We start from the raw sequence: 27,858 nt of genomic DNA on the forward strand, positions 1-27,858 counted from the left end.
AAGAGCGAAGATGAGACGCCGAGCGAGAAGCTTTGTGAACACACAGCGCAAAAATGTATGACGGGTGTAAGATAACGAGGTCCGCGCGCGTCAAAGGATCCATCGCACGGGCTTTCTCTTACGATTTACACATTATTGCGACACGGATGAAACCTTTGTGAAGAGATTGGAGAGCGAGCGCGCGCGTTCTCAGCTTCTGAGAAACATTGATTCTCACGCAAAGTGCATATGGACGACGGAGTGCAACATAACGTCGTTGTCATCCTCATCGACAGACGAAAGAACCTCCTTCAAGTATCGCTGCCTTCTTGGAAACGAGTGCGAAGCGCGATAGTCCTCCGAGGAGGAAATTCACGTATGAATAATTTCTCGAAAAAGGCAGATCTACCAGTCCCAGGAATCAATTCGCGTAACCAAGTGTTATAAATCAAATGTTATATAAAAACCCATAGGTTTTATTCTATTAACATAGGTCTGCGAAATTGAGAATTACAAGAACTTTTTTTTACAATTTTAGCTAATTTTAATGTATTTTTGTCTGAATACGAGTTTGTTTAAATTTGGCTGTCACAATTTAGAAAAAAAGGAAAATAGTGTTAAAAAACTAAAAGCAACAATTAATTCAAAGTTAGATTTGTAAGATGATCAATTCTGACATGATTTTATTATGGTTGTAAATTGACAACGTTTCGACCAGACACTTTCTAGTCCTTATCAAATAGATCTGCAATTAGCGAAGATTACAAGTTTCAGCTATTAGTTAACATTCTTGAGATGTTACAAAGTTGTTTTAAATGTGATAATAATTAGTACCTTTGACAATATAAAACAGTAAAATAAATTTTTAATTTTGACTACATTAATTTTATTTTTAACTGCCTCTGTCTACATTTGTGTAATATTTACTGTTTTTAAAATATGAATATCAATTCTGCAATTGATCTCATTTCACTGTCAGACGTTACGGAATTTAGACATGCCTTCTAACACGGTTTGCTAATAACCGACACGTACTGTTTTATATTATCGAAGATAATGTACCAATTATTATCACATTTAAAACAACTTTGTAACATCTCAGGAATGTCAACTAATAGCTCAAACTTGTAATTTTCCCTAATTGTAGATTTACTTGATAAGGACCAGAAAGTGTCTGGTTGAAATGTTGTCAACTATAATAAAATCATACCAGAATTGATCATCTTACAAATCTAACTTTGAATTGATTGTTATTATTTTGCTGGCAAAGCGACGCTAATTGAAATATTAAAAGTAACAATTTTAATGTTATTTTTTCAAAATGGTATAATAGAAAATTTTGATCAAGGATTCATGCTTAACAGACAAAAATATATAATGTATATTAATGATATACATTATATGTGTGTGTGTGTGTGTGTGTGTGTGTGTGTGTGTGTGTGTGTGTGTGTGTGTGTGTGTGTGTGTGTAAAACAGTTAAGTTGTTGAACAAGTTTTTAGAAAGGAAAAAATAATGACGGTTTTGTTGTGTCACACAGTTGTCATGATTATGTGATTATTTAATACTCACAAAAGAATTCGGCAAGAGGCGCGTTCATGTCGCAGCGTCGTAAGTGAGTATGAAATTTATTAAAATTATTCCGTTTCAATGAGTGTGCGCAAATTCAATGAAATATCTTCGCGAATATTTCTAATTAACCAGCCAGTAATGAGCGCGTTGGACGTGATATCACGCGAATTGGTATAAAATTGCGTTCCCAATCTCCCGACAGAACGATGACGGGAAACGACGTTTTTCTCCTATTATATGGCTCGTTATGCGACCCGGATCCGCCGTGGAAATGATAATGAAAATCGTGAATGTTGCGCGAGCGTGTTTGCGCCCGCGGGTCTACTGCCGCGCGCTCGTCGCGAGCGCAGAAGCGCGGGGATCCGTAATTAACGGCACTAATGATCAAATAATATGGGCCGCCGGCTAGCGGCACGGACAACGCGATCATTCACTCCGTCGGAATACGACTATTCCGTACGATGATTAATCGAATGTTACACGCGCAACAATATTGAATTCTGTTGTTCCATCGACACGCTTGTAATCTCACAGAAGGACACAAAGCCGCCATCCCGTTGTAAAATCCGTTGTAAAAACGGTTTTAATATGTCGCCTCGGCATTAGACAAATATTTGTAATGCCAATTACTTTTCCGTGTTTGTTGTTATGTCAAAATGCGTGTATCACTCCACAATGAGATACATAGAACAAATATAAAAAATTGAAAACGTGAGGTAGAATAAAAGTTGAAACCACATGCTCTTTAACACTTATATAAAAAATTTTTTTAATAACATTGATGGCTTGTAAAATAACAAATTACAGGAAAATGTCGAATTTACATACACGAAGAGAATTTTTTTGTACAATTTTACCTCAAAATAATGGTAATCGTAGAACAACATATTTCGAAGAATTTTAATATCATTTTATTAAAATTTAATATAGGATAATTCGGGAAAAAGATGTAATACTTAACTTTTTTCTGGAATAACGGAATCGTGTTCTTGAATTAAGCTATGAAAAATTTATATTATAAACATCTTTGTTTATTTATACAAAAAAAATATTAAGTTTAATATTAAGCTATCTAGCCACTAGTATTTTTTTGGCTGAAACAAAAAGTTTTTTTTCAGCAAAAAATAGCAAATAATTAGCAAATAATTCCGATGTAGAAATTGATGTGTTCTGATGATATGACTTAGCCAGCTTAATATACTTTGATGCAGACTGTATCATATAGGCAATCTATTTTATTGATACGTTAAAAATATTAAACTTGTAGTACTTTATTATTAAAAAAAGAATGAGGTAATCCGAGAAAAAAACCGATATAATCATAATATAATCATATATAAATATAAATAATTAGATATAAAAAGATCTTAATAACATAATTTTAATGTGATTAATAATGTGATTAATAAGATCTTAATAACATAATTTTATGTAATTATATATAATAATATCCGAATTTTAGCCCGATATGATCTTATATTCCCGAGAAAAAATGGACTCGTGCAATTATATATGATCATATAATTGGCTATATATATTATAATATAATTGTATCCGAAAAATGACGTGATATGATATATATGGAACTTCTGAACAAATATGATTACAAATGGCGCGCAGTTCATATATGAAGATTGTAAAAATTCATACAAAAATTAGGTACTAAGATCCGCTGCATTGCAGACGATAAATTCTCTTATTTTTATGTTTATTATTGTAAAATAGCTTAATTAAATTTTACTAAAATTTTACTAACATTATAATAAAATTTTTTGAATTACCATATTGTTTCACGATAGACTACAAAGATTTTGAAGAAATTCTAAAAATAAATCCTCTTTGTACACAGAGAGAACGATTTCTTTAAATTTTTTTGGGTTTTTTTTGGTTCATTAATTTTATTTTTTTATTCAAACAACATAATATATGAAACATTATATCTTATCTAAATTTTAATCAGTGTATTATCACCGATTTGCAGTGATATACTTATAATTGTGATAATTATTAAATATTCGCCGTTTTTTAGTGATTTTTAGAATTAGTATACAATCACTAGAAGATAGTGTATTTATTTCACTGTTTGACAAGTTATAAATACACCATTAAAAATTTGTGTATTTTCACTGATTTCATTGATTTATCACTGATTGTGATTCAGAGAGTTTATGACCAAAAAAAATTATTTCATTAAATCAGATAGTATTATTAATAAATAATCAAATAATTGTATCTGTTTCCTCAAATGAAGTTTTATTCGACTATTCCAAAGCATATATTTCTTTGCTTTTAATAAATTTTATTAAATCTTATAGCAATTTTTTTCTCTGCGTAAGTAAAATTTAGTAATTCTCTGCTTGACAAGGCATTAGTATTACGCAAAGGACGTAAAATCTAGACTTGACTAGACTGAGGCGAATAAACTGGTCATAGCGATAACGTCAACGTCATTCGATTCCAACGTAGAAAAGAGATTATTCCGAGAGGAAAAAATGTGAGAATACATGACAGGTACCTTGTGCATGGCCCACGTGCTCCGGAATACGTCAAGCTGTCCGCGGATTGCTTCGAGTATAATAAAATTTTACGAACACAGGCTCAGAGAGCTGCGGGAATAATCTCGCGGACAGACGAATTTGACCTCTCACGCGGTTTAATTAATATCCGTCCTCATACATATTAATGACATTAATCTAACAGCTAATATCGTTCGTGTTATTACGTCAGGATGATTATTACTTAACGTAACCGCATAATTAATGTTACAGTCCATGTCAACTGATCAAAATTGAAATCAGCCTCGTAAAACTATCATTATATTTATGTCTGGAGGAAAATATTGCGATTAATTAAATAATCAATGTTATTTTTTATGTTATTAACGTTGGAATATAATATTTTAGGATAGATTATATACATTTTCAAAATAATGGAAAAAATTGTGAAAAAATTACAGATTGTTTTGTGTTGCACTTGAAAGTAATACAAAATTCGATTTTGTAGATAAAAAATTACTTTTCAAATTTTATTCCTTTTGAATAAAGTAAATAATGTGCATAAAGTAAATATATTATAAAAATTTGCTGTTAAATAAAAATAAAATGTTATTTACACAACTTTTATATGTATGTAATTTATTTATTAAGTATAAATATTCACACATTTTCTATTTTAATTTGCTTTGTGCAGGGATTGTATATACATATAATAAATCTTCAAAAAATTTGGATATATGTATTTACACGCACAAAAGACAGCGTATTACAAATGCTCGAGATGAAACTTATTTATTTCAAAATTATTAAACAGAAATCAGAAAATAATCAACAGAAATAAAAAATAAAAGCATTGTTTACTTATTTACACTTTATTAGATATTATCAAGAAATAAATTCATAAATTATCATTAACAAAAAATTAAAAAATAGGAATAAGAGAGATGTAAATAATCAATTTTTCCTTTTTCTTTACTGTTAGCTTTTATATCCATTAAAACGAGAGTTGTGGATGTTTGACATTTTTTAAAACAAATCATAGTTCACACAATTTTGAAAAACTTTCCTCCATGGTTTAGAAAATCATATTTTCTAAACATATATTTTTCTCTTTAAACGGGCACAGTGAAAATATTACACGAAAAGAACGATTTTGCTAAAGAGAATTAAAAAATTGGACTAAATAATACAATACATATCTCACAATAATTGTTAAATTATTAAAATAATTTTGTTTCTCTAACTTGTTAGAGAAATAATTTTGTTTCTAACTTTATTTTAGATTCTTAAATATAATGATAAATATTGCAAAAAGTTTTAACATTCTAGCAACCAATTGAGCGTCCTACATAATTATTTTGAGAGTCCAACACAAAATTATTTTTAAATCTATGTTTAGCTAAATTTACAGATACTTTCGCAAAATTGTCTTTTCTCTGTGTAGGTATGCAATATCATCTCTTAGTTACAAGTACAATAAGTTTCATCACGTGCAACTCGATTCGTCAAAGTTTCTTAACGAATATGAACTTCTGGCCGTACCTATATTCAGTGTACGTTCGCAGCCGAGATTCAGGACCGGGAGAGAATTAAAGCAAGACGAACAAGAGTAAGCAGAGCAAAACGGCAGCGAGAAGGGAAGGGGCTTCGTGAGTAAGCAGAAGCCGCGAAAGAGAATGCGAGTGTTGAATATGTAAATACCGTCTGTAAGCAGTGCGGGAATTTTTTTCCCCAGTAAAGTGGCTGGCCGTGTAAAATTATAACAGGCGTGCGAATTCGTCAGAAAGTGCCGGAAAGTGAACCTCGCGCTGCGCGTCAGTATCCCTCCTTTTTTTTACCGTTTTCTCCCCCCCCCCCCCCCGATAGAGTCAATTTAAGTTTCCGCCGTTCGCAAATGTTTTCCGTCTGTCTGCGCTGCGCTCGAGCGCGGAAATGAAAGATCAATAAGGGTCACGGCGGTGAAAAAGACGGTCGAAAAAAAGTGGCGAGCGAAATACTTTTCTTCATAAATTCCTCTCGGTACTTTTGGAACAGGAATTCTTTGCAAGACGTACTCATCTTGGTCATTCTACGATTAGAAGATAAGAAGAGATGAGAAAGAGAAATATCGTGAACAGTAACTTCTGTTAAAGTGTTAATGTGTTAAAAAAAACAAAAAAGGTGTCTTAATTATATAGAATTTGAAAATAATGTTCCAAAATTGACAAACTTGTGCGAACTAATGATAGCAGTTTTAATGATATTTAAAAAATAATTCTTGTGTAATATATATGTATGTGCATATATAGGGTAAAGGCGGGCATTATGACCAGGCAGGTAATATGGCCACAATGCCCGTATTAAATATTCTAAACATTGATAAATCGATAATGTATAAAAACCAATTATTGTAGCTATTCTTGAAGTTTGGTAACAAGAACCTCTCTATTTTGTTGTTATTTGTGGTTTGGTGCTTCATTGTTCTCCATAACCATCAAAATTTATACGTTGAAGTCAGACATGGCACTTCCAACTAAGTAAGATTTTCAAATTGAAACAAAATAATTTTGGCTTTTCTCATTACACATTTCAAAACCTGAACCTTGACTATATTTTTATAATAAATTTATTGTGCTTTGCTCATTTTTGTAATCATAATGTACATTATTAAATGTATGCTCGGCGGCTAATATGGCCAGCGAGTGTAACGAGAGAGCAGCGAGTACAACAGAGTGTAGAGTACGCCAGTGCTGAGAGTGACAATAACAGCGAAGCAAGAAAATAGTGATTGTGAGAGCACGACAAATATACTACCGTTTTGTGCAATTTTTTTATGTTGGCCATATTACCCACCCCACGTTTAATATGATAGTTGTGGGACAATATAAATTTTGAAAAATTTTAATATATATATATATGTATATATTCTTCGGGCATAATGGCCATAGTTTTTATTTGAGGTCATAATTCTCAAACCGCTGGTTTATTATTTCGTAACTTCCTGAAATTCTAGTGTATTTAATAAGCTTTGATGACAAAATGTCTTGATCAATTAAAATCTATCAATATTCGAAAAAAAAAGAATCTGAAAGCATGCGTTTTGGCCATATTAAACGTGGGTAATATGGCCAACTATAAGAAAATTGCACAAAACGGTAGTATATTTATCGTGTTCTCACAATCACTATTTTCTTGCTTTGCTGTTACTGTTTAGAGAATTTTCTCTTAGAATTTACCCCAAAATTATAGTAGTTGTGAGACAATATAAATTTTGAAAACTTTTAAGAAATTAATAAAAAGTTTTTTTAAGTTTCTGAAAGTGTATTGTTTTATACAAATCTCAAAACAATTATTTAACGTATAAAAGCAGTATATTTAGAGTATAATCAAGTTCGATGCTCTCTCAATTGTAGTCATCCAGCGTGGATTAAATCCCTTCGAATTAGTTCATTAAATGATAATTTAATTTTCCGGCACTCCAGTTTTGCGGCGAATCTAAAAATCGAAATCCTACTCACGGTTTGTTGTGGCTCAGTTAAATGGCTGCTCAGAATTATCGTCCCCGAGGTGCGGATGCCTAACACTTGTTCGTGCGTGTGCGCGCGCGTACATCACTAAGGATGCGGAGAAAGGAAAGGGGAACGCGAGCGTTAAATATGCATGCCGGGTAAAGCGGTAACAATAGAGAGTTCCTCGTCGATTCCCGTCCTCGCTACCCTGGCCTCGTTCCTCTTTGCGAAGAGAACCTCGCAGTTGATCGCGCGACCTGGGCGCAAAACACACCCCGCTAATGGCACCCCTGGTACTCCCGTTTCGCGATATGTGTGTCCCGTGCCACTTTGTGTGTGTGTGTGTGTGTGTGTGTGTGTGTGTGTGTGTGTGTGTGCGTGTGCGCGCGCGCGCATACACATAATATGCATATACGTATACGTATACCAATGGCCCAACTATCTTCCGTTACCTGCTATCCGACCATGCGGCACGGATCCGCGTCGCGTTCTTCCTGCACCTCGTATTTTCTATCAGCACGAAACTCGATTTTCCCGTTTCCACCGCGACGCGACACCGGTCGTGCTAACTCGATCTCCGCGAAATGCGACGGCATTAATTAGCGAACGATAATCCGATTGTTGCGATACACAAGGACTGCACAAGCCCGATCCGCGGTGTCGAAAACATTGCGTTTGTAGGCCATATTTAGCATCGCGTTGGCCGGCTTTTACAACGGGCACCGCGCCGTTGTAACAAAATTGAGAAAGCAGCCTTTGAAGTTTGCTTTGAGACAAATAATATGATAATATACGTAGTGCTGCGTGAGAGAATAATCCAATATTGCTCACGGGTAAGGATTTAATTAAATGTATAATGTTGTTAACAGACACTATTTACATATATATATATATTTATATAAAAGGATTGTCTTTATCATTACTACATAGTCAATTGTAACAATTAAATGTTTAAACTTATTTTATAACTAAAATTATAAAAAGTTAACAAACCTATTTCGGTCTATGCTTTTTATAATTTTAATTATAAAATAAGCTTAAATATTTAATTGTTACAATTGACTGTGTAGTAAAGATAGAAACAATCCTTTTCCTTTTTTTTTACATTTTGATTCTATTGGCGGTACCATAAACTGTATAATTTCGTGTGTAATAATTAAAATATTAACACGCGGTACAATTGCATACCTGCCCCAGTACCGCAGCTACGCTAGCAGCTTGGAGCAAGTCAGCATTACATAAAATATATGTAACTGTGCACTATAAAAAGTGTTAAGCTAAGAAATTATACAATAAAATATTATATACAATATTTAACTGCTCAAAATTTTATTTAAATTTTGAAACAAAGAAAAATAATATTTTGCGTAACATATACTTGAATGTGCAGAACAAGTTTAAAAATACGAAATAAATATAAACATATTATTATACATTTAAGTAAATCAACGTATGCGCACAACAAACGTAAAGATACGAAATTAATTTGAATATGTTATGAATTAGCTAACTTACCCCATCTGTTTATTTCTACAATTTTTTTAAGAATAAAGTGTATATATTTTTATTACACAAAACACTGTATCACATATCTGCAGGAAACTTTATTCTAACTAATTACGTTATTCGAGTTTATTCATTCATAATAGAAAATGCCAGGAGAAAATTTTGAAATGTTTAAAACTTTACTTGTCACCTTAAATCAAATTTTTTCTTTCTTTTATAGTTCTTTTCTAATTGTAATATTTGTTCAATTTTAATAAAAATTAGAGATAAGTATCTTTATATTATACTAAAAAAAATGTTTCTTGATTTTACTTGAACTGTTTTTTTCACAATAAATACATAAAGCGATTTGCGTATCTGCGCGTGCGTGCGTGTGTGTGGAGAGGGATGTTTATATTTTTTATTATTTTGTAAATTATTTTTATCTTAGCGCGCTAATTTTTAAATTAAATTTTTCCACAGGACATTTATATTAAAATCAATTTCAAATCTACTAACGAGACAGCGATGCGTTTAACGCCGAATTTGCGCCGGTTCCGCGAGGCGTGCACGATATATCTTGATCAGCATGCGACAATGTGTTGTTCAGCTCGCGCCGACTGACAAGCGAAGACACAGATCTGTTTGCTATCTCCCGGTACCATCTCTCTAACCGGCTTCTCTGCCTGGCGCGATTGCCCGGAACATCTGCCACTGATATCGTTGGCGGACAGCTCAGGAGATTGCGATGTCTCGAATCCGATATGAGAGAGGGAGATCGGAATTAACCAGCTATAATCGAAAAGGGATACGTAGCTATATCGCATCAAGACTAGAATTCACATGAGATCATTCCCGTAAATCCTAATGTTCATCGCTATTTAACTCATTTGCGAATTACATTAAGTCATACAGTTTTATCACTGAGGAAAATGTTTTGGTATATTACAAGATGTATATGATAGATTGCATTTTGATAAATCAAAATAGAATTTCTGATTTTTATAATTAAATAACTTTAGGATTTAGTTAGCATTTTTCGGTTAGATGTATAAAACTTCTCAATTATACTTACTATGTTTTTTTTACTACAAAAGCGTATGTTAATCTAATTAAAAAATAAATGTAGTACTATTATCAAAAATTCTGGTATATTTAACAGGAAAGAATTTAAGCATGCTCTTCTGGGAGTAAATTTTTAGAAGAATTTTGATTCGTCCAATTTATCAATATTCAACCAACATTCTGATTGAATCTATTACTTTCCCGGTCTTTTAATGCAATTAGATTTTTTCCAGAGATCTAGTACAAGTAGAAATGAAGCGTAACAAGGAAATTGGGAGATTTCTACAAATTCGAGTAAACAAGTTGAAGATTTTTCTCTCTCTTTGATACGAGAGTTAGGATCAATTCCAAAATATTTTGTTTAATTATCCTATTAATATTCTTACGGTTAAATCCAGGATGTATATTCCTTGTATTGAAACGAGGTTCAATCGTACAACGGGATCATCCGATTTGGCGTACGCCAGCCATTCGTATGGCGAACACGTTTTTAAGGAGCTTCCGATGTACATGAGTTTCTGTGGTCCGGAAACACACGGGACAAGGACTATGCTGATCCACGCGACATGTCACCGTCGCGATCCCACAACCGTCTCGGCCGCTAGCCAGCTTTAAGGACGTTACCGTCCTACCGCCATCTTATCCTCATCCCATTTCGCTTGGCGAGTACTGCCGCATTCGACGGTAAAACCGAGTTTGCCCGGTCCTCGACGGGGCCGTGGAGACGAGAGGAATAGTTGTCGTCGTCGTTGTCGTCAGTTGTTGGTCCGGTGGAATAGATCCTTGCCGGACCGTCGTCGGCGGCTATACGACAAAATACGCGAAACGTACACGTACGAAGACACGTGTATATACGTATAGGTACATGTAGGGTGCTCGGGTGGGATGCAGTCTACTTGAAATGCGGCCGGCGTTCGCGTCTACTTCCGATCCATCTGGCTCAAGACGGGCGACAAATCGAGTTACCGCCCGAGACCCAAGACCAAAGAGCTCTGGCAGCCTTCCTTTCCTTCCTTCCTTCCTTCCTTCCTGCGCCGCGCTCCGCGACTTCCATTCCCTTCCTTATCTCTCCCAATCTTTTACTCCCTCTCCCTTCTACACTTTTCTTTCTCCTTCTTCTGCCTACGGCGGCTTATTGGGCTCTTCCTTTACTTCTTTACGGTTGGCCAGTATAACCACCCCCTCGCCGCCGAGGATACTCGGCTTCCAGGCTGCTTCCGGAACGGGGAAAGAAGCGGAGGGAAACCGAAAGAGAGAGAAGAGAGAGAGAGAGAGAGAATTTTCTCAGTAGCATAGGACCTCGCTAACCGTGTTTAGTATCCGAGATCGCGAGTAAAACGACTTGCCAGCTCGTTAGGCGCTATGAGTACTGTCCGCCGAGCAACCGCGCCGCCAAGTCTCCACGAGTACGGTATCACATTTTGCGAAAATAACACCTTCCTCTATTAATCTCGAAGAATCCACCATCCCAACAGTGTGTTTCATACCCCCGTCTCGTTTCACTATCTATTCTGAATCGGTGCGTCCGTCGAATACGAGGAAAAAAAGGATATTTGTGCAGCGATTAACGCGCTGCTCATTGAATATGTGCGAAGGTAAATGACAATTAAACATCAAATGCCAATTGTTAAATCGCATAGTGACCAGGCTAACGAGTACAGCAATGTTACATTTTAAAATGGATAACAAAATAGATGAAGTTGGAATAGTGCAAAGATGTTATTAATGAAGTTGTAAAAGTAATGCCTTGCGCACAGATATAACCTTTTAACGTATAAAAGAAGTTATAATATCAGGTTTTTATTTATAATATTTTATAATAATATAATGCATATATATGTATACATGTATTATATATATATAAAATAAAAACTCTTATTTTATCTGATTTTTAAATTTTTGATAGCCTATTTTTGACACTAAAAATTTTTTTAATATTTTATTTTCCTTCTCTTTAATTGAATATAATATAAATTTCAACTTTAAAGATTATCAGTAACCATTTAAGTTATTTATATTTTTATTTTTATGTTAATTGTAAAGTTGTCTTTTAGAACGTTAGCTAATACTTTTGATTTTGCTACAATAAAGTATCTATTTTTGTGATGTTATCCATATTATAAATGGAATTGATATTATTTTCAGTTTATTGTTAATGAAACTAGGTACACATTGTTGATTTGATTTTAAGGGCCTAGTCGCAAACGTGATTTTCGGGGATTTTTATAAGAAAGTTTAATTTATTTTTTCTTATAACAAATTGTTGATATAAAAGTACATATATTAAATAAGAAGCAATTTTTTGTTGAAAAATATTGTAAATTAAAGAAGTTACAGCTACTTTGGAAACCAGAGGTGTGCGGTGACCATGATTTCCCCAAGTCAATTCATATGAAATCAAAAAGATTCTATTAGTATATGAATGTATCTTATTCGTGAACGAAGGATTTTTTAAAATAAAATTGTTAATATAATAATATATATATAATAATAATGTTATTATAATATTATAAAGTTGCTCTTAAATATCTTTGTGGAATTTTAGATGGAATTTGTAGCTATTAGGAACAACAACTTAGAAAAGATTAGATGGAAGACGATGGTGGTAACCTTATTTAGCGTCCCAGGATACTAATAAAACGAGATGCTGGGTCGAGCATTCCCTACGAATTTGCTCAAATTAACCTCATGATCTATTCTTTGTCTGCCGTCCGCCGTGTTCATTTTCTTTGCAATTCTGTCTTCTATTTTTCACTCCTGTGAACAATAATACGTCTCTTATTTTCTCATAAGATGTAATTTCCAATGATCACGTTTCACGCAAAAATATTGCAAAAGGAAAAAAAAAAGAATTTTTAACATGAAAACAATGAATCATCGTTAACTTCTTGTACAAGAAAGTGTTCTGGAATTTAAAACTGAACTATTCTATTAAATCTTGAATTCACAAATTGTTTTTCACAGCTAAATATGTATACAATCGAATATACAGAATAGAATATAAACGCAGTGTGATTTCCAATTTTCAGCTTTTGTGTAAAGTTTCTGGGTTGTAATATTGAAATAACAGTTCTCTTATTTCGCATTTGTTTCCTATATTTTCTTTTCTTTTTTTTTGTTTTATATACTTCGCGCTTTTGCCTAAGTTTGTCCATGTTGGAGGCATTAGAACTTTCCTAATATTGCGCGGTAACGCATACACACATCTACAAGCGACAAACCGCAAAGGACTGACGCACATAACTGTAACCATTATTGCAGGGCGCAAGAAGAGACGAGAGGGAGAACGAAAAGACGACGGGGAGTACGATCATAATCCTATTTTCCATCCCAGATTGTGAGTAAAATGAGTTTCTAGTCAAAGTGTTTGCCACGGATATCTAAAGGCGGCAGAATATCACGTTTTGCAAGAATAGAAGCCCTCTTTGAATTAGCCACCCGACACCCCTTTCTTTCCTACCTCCCCTTTTCTTTACCTTATCCGGTAACTCTATTCTACCTTCTTGTTCGGATCGATAAGGGTCTCTTTGTGCTGGTTAACGTGTGACTCTCATTGAATAAAGGTTCGTCGAAGTTTCGTCTAATTTATGACGTCATTTCGAAAGTGAATATTCCTACCGAATAAAGATAAGAATACATCGACACATCAGTGTGCTTTCTTTGGAAATAATACCGTCTGCCGTTTTAGGGCCGCTATAGTACGTACGGTCGTTTCTCTTGTAATTTGTTGAGAATTATGGGCGAAAATTATATCATAAAATATCTATGTGTCTTTAAAATGGTGCTTTAATGTGTGAGAAACATAAAGTACATTAGCACAATATATAAAAGATTAGCTCGCATTTTTTGTCGGACTTTAGAATAATTCCCTTGTCAGAGTATTGTAAAAATTCGATATTTTCTGCAATTTTTAACAGTTAGCCTATTGCATTAATTATTTTTTACAACACTCTGTGTATTGTAAAAATTCGATATTTTCTGCAATTGTCAGCCTATTGCATTAATTATTTTTTACAACACTCTGTGTATTGTAAAAATTCGATATTTTCTGCAATTGTCAGCCTATTGCATTAATTATTTTTTACAACACTCTGTGTATTGTAAAAATTCGATATTTTCTGCAATTGTCAGCCTATTGCAGAAAATAATTTTTACAATGCTCTGTGTATTGTAAAAATTCGATATTTTCTGCAATTGTCAGCCTATTGCAGAAAATAATTTTTACAATGCTCTGTGTATTGTAAAAATTCGATATTTTCTGCAATTGTCAGCCTATTGCAGAAAATAATTTTTACAATGCTCTGTGTATTGTAAAAATTCGATATTTTTTGCAATTGTCAGCCTATTGCAGAAAATAATTTTTACAATGCTCTGTGTATTGTAAAAATTCGGTATTTTCTGCAATTGTCAGCCTATTGCAGAAATAATTTTTACAATGCTCTGTGTATTGTAAAAATTCGATATTTTCTGCAATTGTCAGCCTATTGCATTAATTATTTTTTACAACACTCTGTGTATTGTAAAAATTCGATATTTTCTGCAATTGTCAGCCTATTGCAGAAAATAATTTTTACAATGCTCTGTGTATTGTAAAAATTCGATATTTTCTGCAATTGTCAGCCTATTGCAGAAAATAATTTTTACAATGCTCTGTGTATTGTAAAAATTCGAATATTTTCTGCAATTGTCAGCCTATTGCAGAAAATAATTTTACAATGCTCTGTGTATTGTAAAAATTCGATATTTTTTGCAATTGTCAGCCTATTGCAGAAAATAATTTTTACAATGCTCTGTGTATTGTAAAAATTCGGTATTTTCTGCAATTGTCAGCCTATTGCAGAAAATAATTTTTACAATGCTCTGTGTATTGTAAAAATTCGATATTTTCTGCAATTGTCAGCCTATTGCAGAAAATAATTTTTACAATGCTCTGTGTATTGTAAAAATTCGATATTTTCTGCAATTGTCAGCCTATTGTAGAAAATAATTTTTACAATGCTCTGTGTATTGTAAAAATTCGGTATTTTCTGCAATTGTCAGCCTATTGCAGAAAATAATTTTTACAATGCTCTGTGTATTGTAAAAATTCGGTATTTTCTGCAATTGTCAGCCTATTGCAGAAAATAATTTTTACAATGCTCTGTGTATTGTAAAAATTCGATATTTTCTGCAATTGTCAGCCTATTGCAGAAAATAATTTTTACAATGCTCTGTGTATTGTAAAAATTCGATATTTTCTGCAATTGTCAGCCTATTGCAGAAAATAATTTTTACAATGCTCTGTGTATTGTAAAAATTCGGTATTTTCTGCAATTGTCAGCCTATTGCATTAATTATTTTTTACAACACTCTGTGTATTGTAAAAATTCGATATTTTCTGCAATTGTCAGCCTATTGCAGAAAATAATTTTTACAACGCTCTGTGTATTGTAAAAATTCGGTATTTTCTGCAATTGTCAGCCTATTGCATTAATTATTTTTTACAACACTTTGTGTATTGTAAAAATTCGATATTTTCTGCAATTGTCAGCCTATTGCAGAAAATAATTTTTACAATGCTCTGTGTATTGTAAAAATTCGATATTTTCTGCAATTGTCAGCCTATTGCAGAAAATAATTTTTACAATGCTCTGTGTATTGTAAAAATTCGGTATTTTCTGCAATTGTCAGCCTATTGCATTAATTATTTTTTACAACACTCTGTGTATTGTAAAAATTCGGTATTTTCTGCAATTGTCAGCCTATTGCAGAAAATAATTTTTACAATGCTCTGTGTATTGTAAAAATTCGGTATTTTTTGCAATTGTCAGCCTATTGCATTAATTATTTTTTACAACACTCTGTGTATTGTAAAAATTCGATATTTTCTGCAATTGTCAGCCTATTGCAGAAAATAATTTTTACAATGCTCTGTGTATTGTAAAAATTCGATATTTTCTGCAATTGTCAGCCTATTGCAGAAAATAATTTTTACAATGCTCTGTGTATTGTAAAAATTCGGTATTTTCTGCAATTGTCAGCCTATTGCATTAATTATTTTTTACAACACTTTGTGTATTGTAAAAATTCGATATTTTCTGCAATTGTCAGCCTATTGCAGAAAATAATTTTTACAATGCTCTGTGTATTGTAAAAATTCGGTATTTTCTGCAATTGTCAGCCTATTGCATTAATTATTTTTTACAACACTCTGTGTATTGTAAAAATTCGGTATTTTCTGCAATTGTCAGCCTATTGCAGAAAATAATTTTTACAATGCTCTGTGTATTGTAAAAATTCGGTATTTTTTGCAATTGTCAGCCTATTGCAGAAAATAATTTTTACAATGCTCTGTGTATTGTAAAAATTCGATATTGTCTGCAATTGTCAGCCTATTGCAGAAAATAATTTTTACAATGCTCTGTGTATTGTAAAAATTCGATATTTTCTGCAATTGTCAGCCTATTGCAGAAAATAATTTTTACAATGCTCTGTGTATTGTAAAAATTCGATATTTTCTGCAATTGTCAGCCTATTGCAGAAAATAATTTTTACAATGCTCTGTGTATTGTAAAAATTCGGTATTTTCTGCAATTGTCAGCCTATTGCATTAATTATTTTTTACAACACTTTGTGTATTGTAAAAATTCGATATTTTCTGCAATTGTCAGCCTATTGCAGAAAATAATTTTTACAATGCTCTGTGTATTGTAAAAATTCGGTATTTTCTGCAATTGTCAGCCTATTGCATTAATTATTTTTTACAACACTCTGTGTATTGTAAAAATTCGGTATTTTCTGCAATTGTCAGCCTATTGCAGAAAATAATTTTTACAATGCTCTGTGTATTGTAAAAATTCGGTATTTTTTGCAATTGTCAGCCTATTGCAGAAAATAATTTTTACAATGCTCTGTGTATTGTAAAAATTCGATATTGTCTGCAATTGTCAGCCTATTGCAGAAAATAATTTTTACAATGCTCTGTGTATTGTAAAAATTCGATATTTTCTGCAATTGTCAGCCTATTGCAGAAAATAATTTTTACAATGCTCTGTGTATTGTAAAAATTCGGTATTTTCTGCAATTGTCAGCCTATTGCATTAATTATTTTTTACAACACTTTGTGTATTGTAAAAATTCGATATTTTCTGCAATTGTCAGCCTATTGCAGAAAATAATTTTTACAACACTCTGTGTATTGTAAAAATTCGGTATTTTCTGCAATTGTCAGCCTATTGCATTAATTATTTTTTACAACACTCTGTGTATTGTAAAAATTCGATTTTTTCTGCAATTGTCAGCCTATTGCAGAAAATAATTTTTACATTGCTCTGTGTATTGTAAAAATTCGATATTTTCTGCAATTGTCAGCCTATTGCAGAAAATAATTTTTACAATGCTCTGAGTATTGTAAAAATTTGATATTTTCTGCAATTGTCAGCCTATTGCAGAAAATAATTTTTACAATGCTCTGTGTATTGTAAAAATTCGGTATTTTCTGCAATTGTCAGCCTATTGCAGAAAATAATTTTTACAATGCTCTGTGTATTGTAAAAATTCGGTATTTTCTGCAATTGTCAGCCTGTTGCATTAATTATTTTTTACAACACTCTGTGTATTGTAAAAATTCGATATTTTCTGCAATTGTCAGCCTATTGCAGAAAATAATTTTTACAATGCTCTGTGTATTGTAAAAATTCGATATTTTGTTTTAAGCTCTTGCATTTGAACATTTCTAGAGACTAAATTATTTTTGAATAAAAATTCATTTTTCCTTAATTATATTAATAATCCTGCAAATATATTTTTTTAAATGCTAACAGATAATTTTATTTTTTTTAAGTAAAGATAGTCGCGTGTAAAGCGTTTGCATGAAGATTGTTTTAATTTTATCAGCATTGTTTTCGTTATCCTAATATTTCTTTTCTTTTCATCTGATGTTTTCCGTGGTATGTGAAATTTTTTACGCTTATTTTTACTTTGTGCCATGTTTGCGTCACACGCGACATCTCTTCTGGATTTAAAGGTAAGCAGGGATGAAGAAGAATGACCATGTAACGGCTATACGTACGGTTTATTGAATAATGTTTCAACCTGGTATACCGTGCGCTGCTTTATGACGTAATTCCGGAAATGACCGGTGAAAAGAGAGATACGAGCAGCTGAATGAATATGCTTATTTACGAAAATATATGAGCGATCGGTAACATGATGGATGAAAAGCATTCATTGTATATTATGCTCAAATCTAATTATTTTACATTAACTAATTACTTTACTTTATAATCAAGTTTTTTCTGATTTAAATATTTCTAGGAGAAACCTTTCAATTTCTATATAAAATTAGTTTTAGTATCTTTCACGTTTGATATTTGTGTTAAAATTCAAATAGAGAAAATTTTATTAAGTTTAAGATAATATATATTGTTGTCTTTAAATTTTACAAAGGAAATTTATATTATATAAAAATTCTCGAGTATAAACTAGTTAAACTAATTTAACCCTTTTGTGTCCTCGAGAAACACAGCTGTGATGAAAGAAAACCAACGACGGTTCTTGAATTGTGACTTTAAACTAAGTTATGTTAAAATAATTGTTAAAATTAATTGTTTTTTATTATAACAATTTTTTAAAATAAGTTTTTTGACAAATTTTTGTCATGAAACCAACAGTGCTATTCAATTCTGTAATATAAATTTTAACGAAAAAATGTGTTTTGCATATTTTAAAAAACGTATATTTTATAGAAAATAGAATTACTAAGAATATATAACAATTTTTCTTTGTTTATGGCAGTGCTCAGCGTTAGTTGCTTTTTTCGGTCGGATTTCTGAGACGACGTCTTCCGTGTCCCCACTAATGTTCGAATCAATGATTGTTATATATGCAATCAGCAATCACAAAAACAAAAAAGGCATTATTCACAAGATAATTTTTTGAGCTTTTTTCAGTTTTCAGGTCTATCATATCGAATTTACCATTTTGTATTTATGATAAATAATTACACGTTTATAATAAACAGCCCCAAGAACCAAATAATTACGATCATAAATATTATTAACATAGAATGTTAATCGCTGGAAAGTGATAGTTTTACACCTGTCTTTAATTTCTAATTTTTATAAACTTTGAGGCTTTTTTATTATTTGTAATTTTTTTATAAACCTTTGAATTTTGTTATAAGTAGTGGTGGCCTTTCTTAATTAAATAAAATAAACCGTGTTCAATTCTATCCATTTGTCCCGAAGATATAAATTTTTTTAGAGGTGGGATATATAAGAATAATTTTGAAGGTAATGAAATGTGCCGGAAAATATCAGGTTTGCGACATGGTGGTATTTGCGACTTTCGAGCTTTCATCACTCGAGCTGAGGAGAAGAGTCCGACTACTCATTAAAAGTGAATACTTTGAAACTAATTTCTTTAAGATCGGCCATTTGTTCTTCAAGCGTTCTACACTGAATTCTTCGCTATTCGACACCAACTTCGAGTTGGAAGTTAATTATTGGCGCTCGATATCGGAGCGGATGGGCGGCGAGAGAGGGGTGGAGGAGCGAGAAGAAAAAAGGAGAGTTCAAGCGGGAAACTCAAGCGGGCGATACAAACCTTGTTGGGCGTTCGTGACCGTGAATAAAACGAATCGCCGCGCCGCGCCGCCGCCGGCTCTCGAGTTCGCCTGCGAATTGCCAAGGTCGGGTATATCACGTTCCACGGCGAGATAGTGTTTTCCTTCGAATTAACCCCTTTGCCCCTCCGTCCAGCCTCATTCACGCCACGCTCAACTGACTGACTCGCAGGCATCTACTTCTCATTCGAGACAACAAGAACAAAGAATCATTGTTTGTTCTTGTTTTGTGTGCGGAAGTCAGCGACTTCAGAAAAAACTGTCACGGCAAGAAGAACTTAGCGCATAAGAATATTTAACCCCATTCGCAATAATTATGATATTATATAAATTCATGTCTTCTTTCTCAAATTAAAGCGGCATTTAGAGATACGAAAAGGCAAGCGGACAATTTTATATGTATTTTATCAAGTCTGTTGCATAAAAAGCTCTATGCAAGCGACATCTCTTCTGCGTTGTCATAAATCCTCTCATTGCTGTAGGGCTTACAAACAGTACAGTTCAAGTTTTGTTCTACAGGAATAACTTTCTAGCCGAAATAGACATAAAATGTGTATTTTTTTTATCGCAAAATAACACGCGACGCGTATTATCTGCCGACAGTTCCGCGGCGGGTAACCGAGGCACCATTACGCTTTCTTTGCTCATTATCATTGTTACAGTTGTCGTTTTGCTACCGGAGATGAATCGTTCTCTGACTGTTCATCGTATCTCCTGCGAGAGGAAGCGCGGCAGAGCCAGGCTAAGAGGCGACGGGTCAGGCTGTGTTTCGTTTGAAAATTTAATTTCTCTAATTAAAGTGCCGACGGGCTTTACCGGGGCGCATCTCCCGCGTCGTTCGTCCTCGTCCTTCTTCTCTCTCTCTCTCGTTGCTCCCCTTTGTGTTCCGGATACGAGCCGCGCCTGCGGCCTAGCTTTTGCCGGAGTCACCCGTTTCATTAAGCTAATGAAAATTTTCTTTTGAAGATGATATGCCAAACAATTTTATTTCGCGTATCTCCCTGCCGGTGTTGATGCTGACGACACAATGTATATGTGCGCTCTGTCAGGCGAGTATCCATCTGATAATTAAGCGTCTAATCGTATTTAGAAGAGAGAATTTAGCAAACGCAGTTTTAATATTCAATTTAATTCTATAATTTGTTGCATTAATGTTTAATAAAATACAATATACGTTTTTAAGGAAATTCTCTACTTTTTACATCATATAACAAAAATTTAATTATATTTTAAAATTAAATATTAAACAGTTTTGGGAACAGTCACTCCATTCTCTCTTTTTTCAGAGCACTCTTTTCAGAAGAGTGTGACAAGGTAATGATTGTGCATACGTTGTGATAATGTTTGATCTTGCCTGTTTCTGCCCGTTGTTCATAGTATTCCGGCTATCATATAACATTATTTATATTGCATTTATTTTTGCAGAATTATTAAAAATGTATACTTTTATATTTCTTTATTACAAGATTATAAATATAAAAGTTACATAAAGTACTTTTTAGTACAGATAGACATTTATAGAAACATTATATAAAATTTATGTATGCATACATTTATGAATAATTAATATTATTTTTTAACTTAAAACCTCATTTAAACTTATATATTATTATTTTGAATATATAATATAAAATTCCTACCATACTTTGATTCTATGATGTAAATCTTCTGACTTAGTTTTAATGGATATTCAGTACTATATGAATTATAATTTGTTTTTATATTATACAATGTAAGTAGAATAATAAAAATACAATATTTATCTACAAGGGAAACTGAGACTTGTTGATATAAGAAGCAAGTTGAGTTCCATTTATGTCTTTATAACGAAAGAAACAATGAAAAAGTTTTGTTAATTAAATGCTCTCTTATAACACAAATATTACTTTCAAAGTTTAAATCAAACAAGTATTAAAATAAAAATCTAATTCAAGAGGCAACTAAATTTCTAAACGTTTCAAAATTTTGTATTAATCTTTTCGGTTTAAGAGAATAAATCACAAATTGTTAATTAAAAGAAAAATTTCTATCACTATATAATGTTAGTTTGATCAATATAATAAGTAATTTGTTATAATAAAAGAATTTAAATCAATGTATGTAAGGATGAGAAATGTTGATTCATATTTAAAATAAGCTTAGGTCATGCTTGAGTAAGAAATATGTTAAATAATTTTGAGATAATATAATTGTGAGCAAAACACTTCAGGATACATAAAAACAATATATTTATAAACTTTTATTTCTTAAAAACAGAAATTTTTTAAACAGTATTTTATAAACAGTATTATAGAATCTCATATAGAAAGTCTCTTGATGTAAAAAGCTTGTAAGTTTTTATGGAACCGTGCCCAATGCTTTAGATATTTTATTAATTTACTTTTTACTGTAATAATGCATTTTATCTATCTGCGTTACTTTCATTAAAATAAGTCATTTTGTTGCCATATTCAAAATGCTGCTCGATATGCGACGCCCCTGTCATTTCTTTTTTTCAGCTTACAATCGCACAATCGTACGGATCGCCGCAATCGATCGTGCCGACTATCCGCGTCACTCTTTGAGGTGGAAAAATCAGTGTTAGCGGGAAGGTTCGAAAGTGGCGGTTACGCTTACATCAAAGAGCACAGCCTGTTCCTCGCCTCGCGGAAACTAACGCCGGGGGAATTCATTTCCATTCGATAGCTGGTCACGACCGAATGCGAAAGCAGCTGCCGGCCATGTGGTGTGCAAACGAGGTGGATTAATCGCTTTTTTCCTCCTCCCCCTCCTCCTCCTCGTCACCTCTAACGCTGCGATATATCGCAGCGACGCTTCATTCGCAGGAGGAGGTCGCAGTTACCTCTCGCGAAATTTCATTTTAGCAAGACATTTTTTTGCGGCGCGTTCTAGTTTTTTTTTTTGTTTACCTACCTTTCCGACCGCCGCGTATATTACAAATGCATTTTTTCCAACGATATAAAACGAAATGCATAACACGACGCGCTCGGAGCAGAAACGGCATTGAAACCTCGATATTGGGCGCTCTGGTCGTTTTAGTAATTTACCGGCGCTTTCATTAATTTACCAGTCATATGCTGTGTCAAAATAACATCGGCAATAAGTACCATTTTTCTCCTTCTATTCGTCGAGCATAACAACCGAACGTCATTTTCATCATTTTCATCAACTGACTTCGATTTTCCGATCCTTAATTGAGGATAAGTGAAGCGCGAGGGGGATGAGAAATGTAATTTGCTTCGTACTCTCGACGGGGCGTAACGATGCGACGATCGTTAAACCGTTATCATCGGTCGAGGGGGTTCGCCGGCGACGCGGTATTGCTCGCTGTATTGCGTTTCGCGATCCGGCATCGCGAGCCGTTTACCGCTTAAGGTTACGTCGTCCGCACCGTTGAACCGCGTCTCCGCCGCGTGTCCCGTGCGCGCGGATTTCCGCCGACATGATTTATGGTGGAAAAGGCGCCTCTCTCTCAACCCCGCTCGCGGCTGCCTCGCGCTGCTACGCGCTCGGTTCGGCCTCCCCGGAGAGACGGCGGATTCTGCGGGCACGACCTGTTTTCGTTAACCAGGGAAGTGGTTTAATTATTAACTACGTCGTAAACTCCCGCGCGACGTGCACTTTTCCGCTCGGATGAGCGTCCGTTTAACCTATTTTTATTCATAGATTGGGGTTTCATAGACTATTTCACGCGTCTCTCGCTGCTTCAATTTAATTTGCGTGAGAAATTATTATTTAACTCTGTAGGAGCTGTAATGTTTTACAAAACTGGCATTACAGTACTGGCAGTACAAAAATATTTTGACTAATTTTACTTAACCCTTGGTTGTCACATCACTGGATACAGTGTACCCATGCGTCAATTTTGAAGTTAAATAAGTCACCACATAAATTTTTAATTTACAATATTTAAAATTAAAAAAGATATGTCCCTTATTGTAAAAACTGATTTATTTCGGAAATTACAATTTTTAAGATTTTTTTAACGTGAAGCTTTTCAAATTTTAACATGGTAATAGTCAAATAATATTTTAAAAGGATTGAAGTCAATCCCCAATTTGTTTGATTATTAATTTTACAACAGTGACCGTTTTAAAATTGATATGGATACGCTGAATCCAGTGTTACAACAATGCGACTGGAGATAAGTGTGACAAGCGAGAGTTAAAAAAACTTATAACTAAAAAAATCTATCAATATTCAATAGTCAATGTTTTCTTTTTATTTATTTATTTTTTTGGCGTCTAACTTTTTTGATAATAAGGAGCACTATAGAAGAACCCAAGGAATAATAACGTATATCTAAATTTCAAAGTTTTCAACATCTTAAAAATGACAAAATAAATTCTGTTTGCACTAAAATATTCTTTAAAATATTCATTATAAAACAAAAATAAAAAATTGAAATAAATAAGTATAACGAATTAAAGGTACAATTGATTATTTTATGTATGTATATCTGACATTATGTCGAAAACTTTTTACTTACGTGATACCTCATCAGTAACTGCATACATCCTGAATTTATTGAAACATTTTTATATGGCTGTGAAATCTTATTTTATAAAAGTAACATATTATTGTTACTTAGAAAGAAATAATTTTGTTTCTTTTTTTATTACTTTTTTATAAAATTTTGATACTTTTTTAAAAAGTGGTATCCAATTGTTTAAGTTATTATTTAACTAATTTAAGTACGAAATCTGTATTTAACAATTTTGATTAATTGTAACATTATTTATGAGCATGTATTATACGTTTACAAAGTGAAAATAAAGTTTGTCACTGTTAAGGCCATTGCATATATTTCCATAAGATTTCGACAAATCGCATTGCTTAATTTCTTATAACCGATAACAGTTACAAAAATGTATGTGTAATGGCTTTTACTATAAAAATGTAATGTAAGGGTAATCGTTACCCTTAAAAATAGATAAAAACATATTTAAAAAATAACAACCGTTATAAAAAAAGTATTATAATAAATAGAATGGTAACGGGGCAAGTAATAACGTTACTTTCGAAGTTTGCATTCTTATACCTACATGTGAAAAGTGAACATTGCAAATAATTATCACTGGCCCCCAAAGGATTAAATATCGTTTGAATTAATCTGGAGTCATCGTACTTTATCAGAGATATCCGACGTGAACTTTTCGTTAACACATATGCGCAAACGCTATTCAAGGTAAATTCAACTTTAATTAATTAGTTGGCGCTCTAAATGAAAAGATGAATGCTGCAGATTAGCTCCGCTTTGGGCATATTAATATTCATAAGTCTAACTTTGATCTTTGATAATTTTTTCCGTCTCTTGTAATTTCTAAGATCTACGCGTGGATCACGCTCTACATGAAATACCCTGTGCTTCCTAGACTTATCCGCAGTAATCAAATTTTCCTAAAATGTTACGCGAGGCACTACGAAAGCTGGCATTAAGATAATTAATCTGCAATGAACACATTCAAGCGTATTAGAGCACATTAAGGTAATAGATATTTCTCCGGAAGCTAAATGTTGCGCTTCGCAGACTGCTGACCATCCTTCCTCTCGCTATCTTTTGCTCGTATTAATTTGCAGATCCTTACACGGATCTTTCTTCTGCGAAAGTACTTTTCACAATTATTTTTCTATAAACAGAAAAATGAGAATTTTTCTTAAATAGTTTTTTAATCATTTATAGATATAAAAAAACATTTTTTAATTGTTTCTAAACAAATAGTTCCAACATTTACTTTGAAGGAACTATAAGGATTATATAGACAAATATCAATCGTATTAAGAAAAGCAATTAATTTATTTTTTGTTTTGTAAGTAACAATTTTTTATGAAAAAATGATCCAAAGTATTATATTTTATTATATTTTATTAGTATTATATTTTATTATATTTTATAAGTAATATATTTTCTTGATAATAATCTTAAAATATAGATATAGTTACTACAGATTACAGGAAAGCTTATTATAATCTATTAAAAAAACTCCTTAGAAGAACATTATAAAATTTTATTTTGTTCTTCTAAGGAAGGAAAATAAAAATAATAAATACAAAATTAAACCTTTAACTTAACATTATTGATCAAAGTATTATTAAATTATATATAGAATTCGAAATGTTTTTAATAAATTCGATACTCATAAAAAATATTTGAAACAAATAATATTTTAATTCGAATTACTTACAATGTGTTTTTCTGTGTGTAGAATTGAATGCATATAAAAGGGATCGAAAGAATTTGCTCGTAGATCGAGCAGGTGATCCTTGATTTCTCCGATAATAATAATTTGGCCCTTTATCTCAACCTACTAAGCTTACACTGTTATAGTTAAACCGAAGTTGCGGGATTCATTGTGCAACTTCGCTCGGAAGCGTTACAATGACGGCGCCCACGCCGTGCACCGGGGCGATCGATTGTCATCGCGGACCGACCGGGTCCTTGCAAGCTCTCCGGGCGTGCTTATTAAAGTCAGCGATTAACGGCATGTCGGACACGGCGCTCTACATGAAAGCTGAGGGCTTTGTCCGTTTCCACGTTAATCGGGCATAACATTGTGACGGTGGTGGTGGTACTGCTGCCACGTCCGTCCGTACGGTAACAACGCGGACGAATACAACCCGTTACGCTTAGGCAGGCGGATGTGACGTCAGGCCGGAAGCGTCGCGGCGCAATATGTGGATGTACGCACATCTGCAATATTCCCTTGCTCGGGATAAGGTATTAACTAGAGATATTCCCCAATTCGGGATTTCACATACACCCAAAGAAGTGATTTATTGTTAGTAATATCAGCTAAATAGTAATAATTGATTTCCTCTCATATTGCTAGAAGTTGACTACTAAAATTAAAATACATGCATGTGCTACAAGATATAAATTTATTAGAGCTAAGCAGAAAGACTGCCATAATAGTCATAGTAATATCGATCTCTGTGAGTTGATTTATGACTACGATTACGACTATGTTTATTACGGCAATCTTTCTGCTTAGATCCTTAGCTGAAATTAAAAGATAATCGCTACATTAATAGATAATCGCTAAGAAAGTGGCAGCTATTCCTCTATAGCCCTATTTTTCATTCTGTAATATAGTTAATCTGAAAATTGGATTTAATCTCAGATTAAAATAAAAATTCCATTTTTTATTCATGGTTAATCACTAAACTGATAGTTTTGTTTTGGTAACTTTTACCCGTAGAAGAAGTATCGCTTAACTTCCGATTTATATTTACTGAAAAAACATAATCTGCTTCATCTAAATAATTTGACATTTAGATATTGTCAAAATATTAAAATAAATTGTAATTATTTTAATGTAAATATATGTAGTAGTGATGAAGAAGTCCAGAGAAGTCCAAAAAATATGAGAAATAATTTACTTAATAGGAGATTTATATTCTTCAAAAAACCACTTCTAAATTAAAAAAAAATGCATGCACAGTTTTATGCAAACACATGATTTACTAAAATTAAAATTTTTTTTAAGTATCTTTTTTCTCAGTGTAGACTGAGGACTCAGTTCGCCATACTAAATGTCGAGCGCAATTTTATTTGTTTGAACTATCAGTGAGCCCCTTTTATTCACCCAGTAGGTGCATCTTGCTCACAAAAAATTTACTACCTCGTAGTAGATTGAAATCACCTATTCACGCGTGAGACGTTCACGTCTTCTATATAATATATGACAAATTAAAAAATATGTGTTTCCTGTAAATAAAAAATTCTTTTCGTTTTTATCGAATACAATCATTTTATTCAAGTAAACATATCTTCAAATTTAATAAATTATTTTTAAAAATTATTTATATCTTTATTATTATTTATATTAGAATATCTTTACTATTATTATTTATATTTATATCTTTACTATTATTTATATAAGAAACCTATTTATATAATTTAAAAAAAGTAAATTTAAACAAAATTCACTAAAACATTTTTTTTTGTTAATTAAGAGATACAGATTTTATATTTTAAAAACTCATTTATTACATTTTAATAAATACTGTTTTATAATGTAATAAAACAAAATTAGATTTAAATAAATTTTGTAGCAAGAAATTTCTTAATGGTTACGTTTAGCAGAAAAAGCAGCTTTGCGACTGTTGTAAAATTTTTTTTATGGTTGATTTATATCGTAATGAAGAATTTAATAACAATTGCTGTTTTTT

At 32.6% G+C, this 27,858-nt stretch overlaps 1 long non-coding RNA gene across 1 annotated transcript; it reads right to left on the reverse strand.

Annotated features, from left to right (window-relative positions):
* Positions 1–23,926: 23,926 nt before the first annotated feature.
* Positions 23,927–27,483, reverse strand: LOC118645485. Its single transcript, XR_004963187.1, has 2 exons — positions 25,872–27,483; positions 23,927–25,316 (listed from the first exon to the last, which is right to left on the reverse strand). It is a non-coding gene; the product is annotated as an uncharacterized LOC118645485 (long non-coding RNA).
* Between the last annotated feature and the right edge of the window lie 375 nt (positions 27,484–27,858).

This window comes from Monomorium pharaonis, chromosome 5 (assembly GCF_013373865.1).
Source record: "Monomorium pharaonis isolate MP-MQ-018 chromosome 5, ASM1337386v2, whole genome shotgun sequence".
Classification (NCBI taxonomy): Eukaryota; Metazoa; Arthropoda; class Insecta; order Hymenoptera; family Formicidae; genus Monomorium; species Monomorium pharaonis.